The 9,120-nt window shown below is 36.1% G+C and overlaps 1 pseudogene; it reads left to right on the forward strand.

Moving 5' to 3' along the window:
- The first annotated feature begins 939 nt into the window (after positions 1–939).
- On the forward strand, positions 940–1,897 carry LOC124232727 (olfactory receptor 4C45-like; annotated as a pseudogene).
- The last annotated feature ends 7,223 nt before the right edge of the window (positions 1,898–9,120 follow it).

Consider the following 9,120-nt stretch of genomic DNA (forward strand, 5'->3'; position numbering starts at 1 on the left):
ACATTCAATATTTCCACCAGTTAGAAATTAGATTTCAAGTTCATCTTAATTGTTTAAACTTATGCCAAAAAGTAAGATTGTATCATTTTAGGTGACCCTAACATTTTTGTATTGTCAATAGGAAACTCAGGGTGACTTCATGACTCATTTAATTCCAATTGTAAAAGGTGAGTAGAATAATATATCTAATCCAGAGCATCTTTCTATATTCCACGAAAGATCAACTGCACAGAAAATTCACTTGAGAAATATTGAGAAAGTTTCAAGGAAATTTGCACCATTTACATGTCCACATTCAAAGATGTGGAAGGAGTGAGCATCAAAGAGTCATGTCTAGCTGCACACAACATCTGGGGCTGTTGAGTGAATACTGCTCACAGAGCACTTATAAAGATAGTTCCTTGGTATTTTGAATGGAAAAATCTCCATCTGCAGCTGTCTTTATCTGTGTGTCCATGGAAATTTACTTGACAGAAAAGAATAATGGCTCATAGGACACAGCTGATATAGATACAGACAGGCTTGGTACTTTTATATCTAATACACAGAAGACATTTAAAAGAATATTGTCTTCATATACCTATAAATATTCATGCCAATAGAAAAGTATAACTTCAAAATAATTATTATGGATCAAATTTGTCCCCGAAATTGAAATATAGCCATCTGCAAGACTTTTACAGCCAGAAAGTTTGGAAGTCAAACATTCGTAATAACACCCTGCTTGTATTCTGGTGTTTGCAAGGTATTGTCACTATTTAATTAATACGAATTAGGAAAAAATTAACCTCCTTCCGTCCTTCTTTACAACTATCTGCAAAATGCCAGAGGTGAGTGGAAGGTGTGGCTCCATCAATCTGAAAGATGAGAACTAAAGAGATGATTGAATATTTTAAACTAAATTAAAACTATCACTCAGAAATACTGTTATCTTTCCAGATGGATCATGTGCTCACAACCCAAGATGAATCAATGGAAAAGAAAAAATGTAACAGAATTCATCCTGCTGGGATTGACCCAGAATCCAGAACTGTGGAAACTCTTATTTGCTGTGTTTTTAATCACCTACTTGATCACATTATCAGGTAACCTGCTCATTTTGATCATCATGTATATCAGCCCAGCCCTGGGTTCTCCCATGTACATTTTTCTGTTCTGTTTGTCCATTATAGATTGTTTCTATTCTTCTTCCATAGCACCCAAAATGATCTTTGATTTGATCTCTGAAAAGAACACCATATCCTTCAATGGCTGCATGACTCAGCTCTTTGCTGAACATTTCTTTGCTGGAACTGAGATTGTATTGTTAATTGTCATGGCCTATGACCACTATGTAGTCATCTGTAAGCCCTTGCACTATATGAGCATCATGAGAAGACCTGTGTGTGATTCCCTGGCAGGAATGGCTTGGGTTTTAGGGTTTCTTCATGGAGGGATCCAGATTTTGTTCATGGTCCAGTTACCATTCTGTGGCCCCAATGTCATTGACCATTTTATGTGTGATTTAATACCTCTTTTGGGACTGGGCCTGCACAGACACTCACATTTTAGGGCCTCTGATTGCTGCCAACAGCGTGTCACTCTGTTTGCTCATTTTTTCTCTGCTGGTTGTTTCCTATGTCATCATCCTATGCTCTCTGAGGACTCATAGCTCCGAAGGTCATCGCAAAGCCTTATCTACCTGTGCCTCTCATGTCACTGTTGTCATCTTATTCTTTGCACCTTGTTCATTCCTGTACCTAAGACCCATGAATTCCTTCCCCACTGACAAAGCTGTGACTGTGTTTTGCACCATAGTAACTCCTTTGTTGAATCCTTTGATCTACACCCTCAGAAATGCAGAAATGAAAATGCCATGAAAAAACTCTGGGGGCAATTAATGAAAACTGGAGAGTAATAAATCTTGTGAATAGAATATTTAGGCAAAAAAATCTAGTGATATTTTGTATAGATTTATTCCCTCCCCTAGTTGATTACACTTGGGACAGTCAATTATCCTGGCTGGATCAATTTCATTCAGGATCCCTCATGTTGTGGGCAGGGCTGACATATCCATTAGGGCACAGTAGGCATGGTGCACAGAGCATATGATAGTTTTAGGAGACCTTGAAATGTGTTAATATCTTTTAAAATAAGACAAAATGAATATAACCCAAGTTAGACTTGGAGTATAGTCATCTTTATACCAATGCAGTCATAAAACAGAATTTTTAATATTTTTGTGGAGGAAAGGATCCATGAGGACAAATGTACCAAAGGCCCACAAGTCATAACATTGCCCTGATTGTGGGTATGAAACAGATCAACAGCCATATTCTTGAACCCTCTTTATACCCAGCACTATAGCTAGAATGAAGTTTTATTTTAAAAAAGAAAAAAAAAACTATGTATGGAAAAAGTTTAGAACAGTAGGAGAAGAGCCTTCAAAAAGTACTTTTAATGGAAATATGCTTTTTTTTTTCAGGAAGACTAGCCCTAAGCTAACATCTGCTGCCAATCCCCCTTTTTTTGCTGAGGAAGACTGGCCCTGAGTTAATATCCGTGCCCATATTCCTCCACTTTATATGTGGGGCGCCTACCACAGCATCGCTTGCCAAGCGGTGCCATGTCCGCACCTGGGATCTGACCTGGCGAACCCCTGGCTACCAAAGCAGAACGTATGCACTTAACCCCTGCACCACCGGGCTGGCCCCAGAAATATACTTTTTCTTATCTTCCTAAGTTTAGGAGGTTTATATGTCCTCCCACCACAGCAAGACTTTTTTTTTCTTTTACTTATAATCTGAAGAAACGTGCATTTGCATGCTAAGGTACTTATAAAAAATACATCTCCACCATTCCCTGTGGCATACAATCATCTACAAAAAGAATTAGAATCAGAATTGGCTGGTGCAAAAGAAATATAATTGAGAAAGTCTGTAGGGTAAGCAGAAAATATCTATACATTAAAGTCATGTTTTAGATATAGCCAAAGGAAAAGAAGACTCTGAAAACAAAACAGCTTTTATAGAAAATTACCAGTGATGTAAGAACAAGTTGATGTCATGGAACTGGACAATGATCACAAATTCGCATTACAGAATTGAACCCATATCATGAACACAATGAAATTCTAAGAGCTTTAGAATGGAAGCTTTGAAGTCAGAGATTAACAGGTTTGGATCAAGTGGCCTTGATTTCTCATCTTGTCTCCAGCTTTAATTAGCCTTGTAAATGTAAGCAAATTGCTTCACCTCTCTACCTGTTTTTTTTTTAATCTATAAAAGGGAGATAAAATTACATGTTTCCTTTAGTTGTAAGAATTAAGCAATTTAAATTGAAAAAATGAGTCAGCTGAAAAATAGTGAAAATTTCTGAGATGCTATATAGCTTTCAGAGATGTCACCAGTGCATAAGGTATCCTGGGACTACCGTTCATGACAGAAGACCAAGAACCCTGCCACTGTCTTTCATTAAGCATGATCACAGGAGGACCAAGCATGTGACCCAGCTTCACTTCTCTTCAAAATATGTCATTATTGCCATCCACTCACAAGTAGGGGCAGCATAACAGTGAGTAATTATCTCAGCAATGAAAGCTATTGGGGCTAATGATCAGGTCTCTGGAGACCAGGAGCTAGCCCATCACCAGCTATCTATTCTGGGGTTAAAATGCTCTTAAATCTCTCTGCGGTTACAAGTGGCAGAGACGGTCGGAGCCACTGTGAGATGTCTACATAGAACTAATTTCAAAACCTCTCATTAATGATGAATTCTATCCTGACTAGTCCTCTAGAAGAAGGAGGAGAAGGGAGAAACCAGTGCTGTGAATAAAAAAACTATCTCTGTAAAGAGCTTGTGATTCCCAGGGAAAAGCTCAGAAACCTGTTTGTAGGAGGAGATTTCTTACTCAGGGATTTGAATATCATGTGATGCTGATATTTCTCATGGTCTCAGAACCTTATATCAGGTTAGATCTCACCTATATAAGAACCTTTAAAAAATGGATGTTTTGCTTTATGTCATTCCTGTGTGTGACTACCTTGTAAATATATGCAAGCAACAGTCTGTTTAAAAAATCAAATTTATCTTTTAAATATCTAGTTGTAGTTCCCAAGAATGATGGAATGAAATTGGACAATGTAAAAATAAGGATAATGAGGAGGAGGAGAAGATAGAGGATCATAGCTAATGTTAATTCAGCACTTTTTGTGAATAAGTCTTGACCTAAGCACTCAGTTTATGTATTTTGAGGCAGCTAATTTCTGACCTTAGATTCTTTCTGTCCTTAATTTATTTGAAGCCTATTTGGACATAATTCTGACCTACTCATAGGATGGTGTGAGCATCAATAAAACAATGACAGTACAAATATATTATGACAGGCTTTTTTGAGTGTTTGCAAAGTGCTTTATATTCTTTCTGTTACATAATTCTCACTGCAGCTCAATAAATGCAGTAATGTGGATATTCAAATTACATAAATTAGGAAACCAAGGGATGGAAAGATTAATTATATTGCTGAAGATCAATTAGGCAAAACATACTGAATCAGAATTCAAATCTGAGCTAATCTGACCTAGAATCTTTGTGCTTTAATGAAACCTATTTTGCACCCCCCTTAATATAAACAGTTAAGAAGTTAAATTTCTTACATTCCTCTCTAATCTTTGTAACTCTATTCTTGAAACCCTTTAGCCTTCATTGTTTAAACCAATTTGATGGTAGACTTGCTTCATAGATAGGCCAGGCTGAAAACATATGAGTTGGAAAAGAACTGGCTAGTGACTAGTCAGTAATATATAACTCCATGAAACTTTTGCATTCCACATAACAGGACGTTTCTTTGAAATTATTGTCTTCTCCATCTGCACTAGTTTGTACATAAAGAAGTAGCCTGTTGCTTATATCATGTTACTTTAATAAATAAAAACATTATTTAGCAAATATGTTTGATATGAAAGTGTGCTTACCCTATGATTGCCCATTAAAAACAAAAAAACAATCCACTTGAGGGAGGGGAGTTCAAGAGAAGTGAAACACTATGTTTTTAAGAAGCTCATCAGTAGCCACATAACAATGAGCTGCAGAATAAAAATCTTAAATACAGGTCTTCTCTTTTTACACCACAGGTATATTTTCAGCAGTACTTAAAATTCAGAGGCTTACTCTATCTCTAGCCTTTATTCTTCTGTTTCCCTTTTCCCACTGGCAGGGAAGGGAGCTATCACTTGTTAGGCTTCTGTCAACCTGTCAGATACTATGCTTTTCATAAACATTTTCCTTTCATAAGGGCATAAACTAAGGATTTAAAAGCACATTTTTTGACAAGGAAATTGAAGATCAGAAAAGTTTATTTGCCTAAGATGCCTACTAAGCTGAACAAATAAATAATTTAGCCCCTGAGAGCAACTTTTAAGGCAGTAGAGGCTGAACCAAGTTTATAGAATAGAAGAACAAGGTTGAGGAGAGAAAAAGATGATGAGGACTAGAAGAATACCTACCAAAATGTTGATAGTGATTATCTGTAGGTAATGGCTTATAGGTGGATTTACACACACGCACACACACACACACCCTTCTATTTTCTTATTTGTTGCCCATCTTTATCTTATTTTCTAAATTTTAAAATAGATATGTTTTTGTGGGAAAAAAATATTTTACATAGTTTCCAAAGTGGAGGGGCCGGCTTGGTGGCGCAGCAGTTAATTTAGCACATTCTGCCCAGGCCTCGCTGGTTCGAATTCCAGGTGCAGACATGGCACCACTTGGCAAAGCCATGCTCTGATCAGCATCCCACATATAAAGTGGAGGACGATGGGCACAGATGTTAGCTCAGGGCCAGTCTTCCTCAGCAAAACGAGGAGGATTGGCAGTGGATGTTAGCTCAAGCTAATCTTCCTTAAAAAAACAAAAAAGAACAAAAATAAAAACAAAATGGAGACACAATTACATTTGTAAACAATATTAGTAATAATTTTTAAATAATGTAGAAAACTGATGATATTTACTCATGTGTTATTCCAGCAGGTTGAAATTTTTCAAAAATAATTAGCAATCATACGTTGTTTGGGCCATTGATAATCAAGATTTGGACAACAAGTAATAAGACCACACTAGGATCCGATCTTTATGCTATTTGATATTTTAAATGTACTAAAAGTAAAGGTGCTTTTCAAATTTCAACTAAAGTAAGTATACTTTTTTAGAATCTCTTGTGATAGCGTTATGACAAGCTGGCAAAAAGATGGGCTATTTTTTAATGAGCCTCATCAGGATTTCATATTTTTTAGTTGATTGGAAAATTGGCTCAATTACACTTTTATAGCTAACAGCAGAAATAAACAAGTGTATAATTCAAGGTCTCAGTTATACTGCTATTATTCATCAAACTATCAAAATCTGACAAATTGAAAGAAGACAATATTTTGTCCAAGAACTCTGTAACTTTTGTTTTTGTTAGACATAGAAGTTTGGAGATAAATTAATAATTATGTCTTGATGATATTCTGAATTTATTGTTTCTTGAAGACTGATTTTGAATACTTGTAGTAGAGAAATTGCTTTTCATATTAATTTCTATTTTTTCTTAGTGTAAAATGTAGATATGTTGCAACATGGTGAATTCCAGATTATTTGTCAAACAAAGGATAAGTTTATTGTAAATCATGGGAGCTATACGCTTAAAAGGGTGAAGCCTGGGCACGGACATGGTCAGAGTATGTAAAACCAGGAAACAAATGGAATGAACATGGGTCTACGTTTCAGATTCCACAACACTAGCGTCTCTTGGAATCCGAAACAGAATTAGGAAAACTACAAGGTCACTTTGTATCACTAGCCAAAAAATAAGTCATTCTACTCTAAGCGCAGTATATATTTCAAACTTCAAGGTAGGGTATATTTTGAAGCTGAGTTAAGATTTGCTCATAGATTAGCTATTAGATGAGAGAGAGAGGAGAGTCAATGATGACTATCAAATTTCTGGGGATGAAACAAAACAAAAGTCAATGAAGGACTAAGGTGGAGAATCTCTGCTGGCTAAAGAATAAGCATATAGCTACATCTTCTCAACTCACTAATCCTACAGAACATAATGGGAGCTGAGGTGGTACCTCCTGTCTCTCATTCAGAACACTATTAAAACCCATAAGCCTTAACAAATCTCTCATGCTTACATACTCCAAAAAACAAAAACCCTCCCTACTTGGTTTTCCCTACTCTTTCCCATCATTTCCATAAAATTATCTTTATGATAATCTTTTGGGGTTTACCTGATATACAAAGAGGGCACAATAAAATATGAACTTTGTGTTTTCAGAGAAAATACCCTCTCAGTACATGTCTCTTCCAGAAGAATTTCCAGGGAGTAAATCACTCCTTGAGAACAGGATTTAGTGTGATTCTATGCAGTGCTTTGCCTACAGAATCAAGGACTGTGTCTGGGTTGTTTTTCATGAAGAAATCAGCTTGAGTTTATTTATGGGATCTAGTATATTCTAGTTTTTTTATTTAAGATTTTTTTATTTTTTCCTTTTTCTCCTCAAAGCCCCCCGGTACATAGTTGTATATTCTTCGTTGTGGGTTCTTCTAGTTGTGGCATGTGGGATGCCACCTCAGCATGGTTTGATGAGCAGTGCCCTGTCCGCGCCCAGGATTCGAACCAATGAAATGCTGGGCCACCTGCAGTGGAGCATGCGAACTTAACCACTAGGCCACGGGGCCAGCCCCATAGTATAATCTGTTTTTGATGTGCCCTTTTGAAAAATCACATGTGCTTATTGTAAATGAAAAACAAACACAAAATTATAAATATAACTTCAGAGTAAAATCGAATCCAACCACAAAGTTAAGTATTGTGGTCATTTTGATACACCTACTTGTAAACACATCCCTATCCATACCTACAGAGGCAGAAATAAAGAACAAAGGTTTACAGTACTGGGCCAGATGTGGTTTCATTACCTGAGTTTTAAATTCATATTGTGTTGTAAATGCTTGCTATGACAACAAATATAGATAAATGTTATCTTTTTTAAAAAGGTAAACATAATCTGTATACCATGGAACATAAAATGGTGGAGGAATACATAACTTACTGGCATGAATCAGTAAATTTATGGGCTAACAAAACCAGGAAAACTATCTAATAGTATTACACAGAATTGTTGTTACATGTAATGAGATTTTTCATCCGTGTCTTTATTATGCTTCCTTCCAAAGCAACATTTTTAAAATTTCCTTTCACAAGGAAATTGTCAACAAAATTCAGCCCTTAAGCAGAATACCTGGGACAGCTGACCAGAGAACTCAAATAGTCCCAGTTAAAATGAGACATACGAATGGAAAGCAAACCAATTCATGGTAACAGGTAACTAAAGGAAGCATTTTACCAAGTGGATTAGAGAGAATCAAAGCCTCCTTGATGATATACTTAATAATGACTCTGGACTTTAAATAAATCTACGCAAGTGCATATCAGAGATTGATGATAAGGACACTGATAACAGAAAGATTACATGCAGAAAGCATGAACAAAATAAAATGTGCAGAGGAAGATTAGTAGATACAAAGGCACTGTGCATTTTGGCAAGATCAGACTTGAAGGCAGAAAGATCTGGATTTAAATTCTGGGTCAACCTTGGCTAAGTAACTCAGTCTCTGTGAATACAGTTTCATCATTTTTAAAAGCAAACCATGTCAACATTTTATGAGACAATATGAGATCGTGTCTTTAAAGTGATTCACACAACGCCTAACGCCAAGTTAATGCTCAATAAACTATACATCATTTTTGTATGTGTGTGTGTGTGAGAGAGAGAGAGCGAGAAGTCACATGTACACAATGTTTAGACATTTGTTTCAGAATTTCACAACACATAGTTTATTATATTTAATCATGGTTATGCTAATTTTAGTTTAAGTCTATTTTACACACTTTCATGATTTGAGTTCAGTCATTCCTAATTATATTTTCCTTGCTCTCAAAGTCTCAAGCTACAGACTTTTTCTGATATTATTGTACATAAAAATCACATGTAGCTGAACCATCAATAACTGATCTGACGAATATTCTGGAAAGCAGAGTTGGAAGACTAGGATAGTAACATTTCAACAAGGGTATACAGCTCATCATAGACT

This window comes from Equus quagga, unplaced genomic scaffold (genome assembly GCF_021613505.1).
Source record: "Equus quagga isolate Etosha38 unplaced genomic scaffold, UCLA_HA_Equagga_1.0 1100_RagTag, whole genome shotgun sequence".
NCBI classification, from domain to species: Eukaryota; Metazoa; Chordata; class Mammalia; order Perissodactyla; family Equidae; genus Equus; species Equus quagga.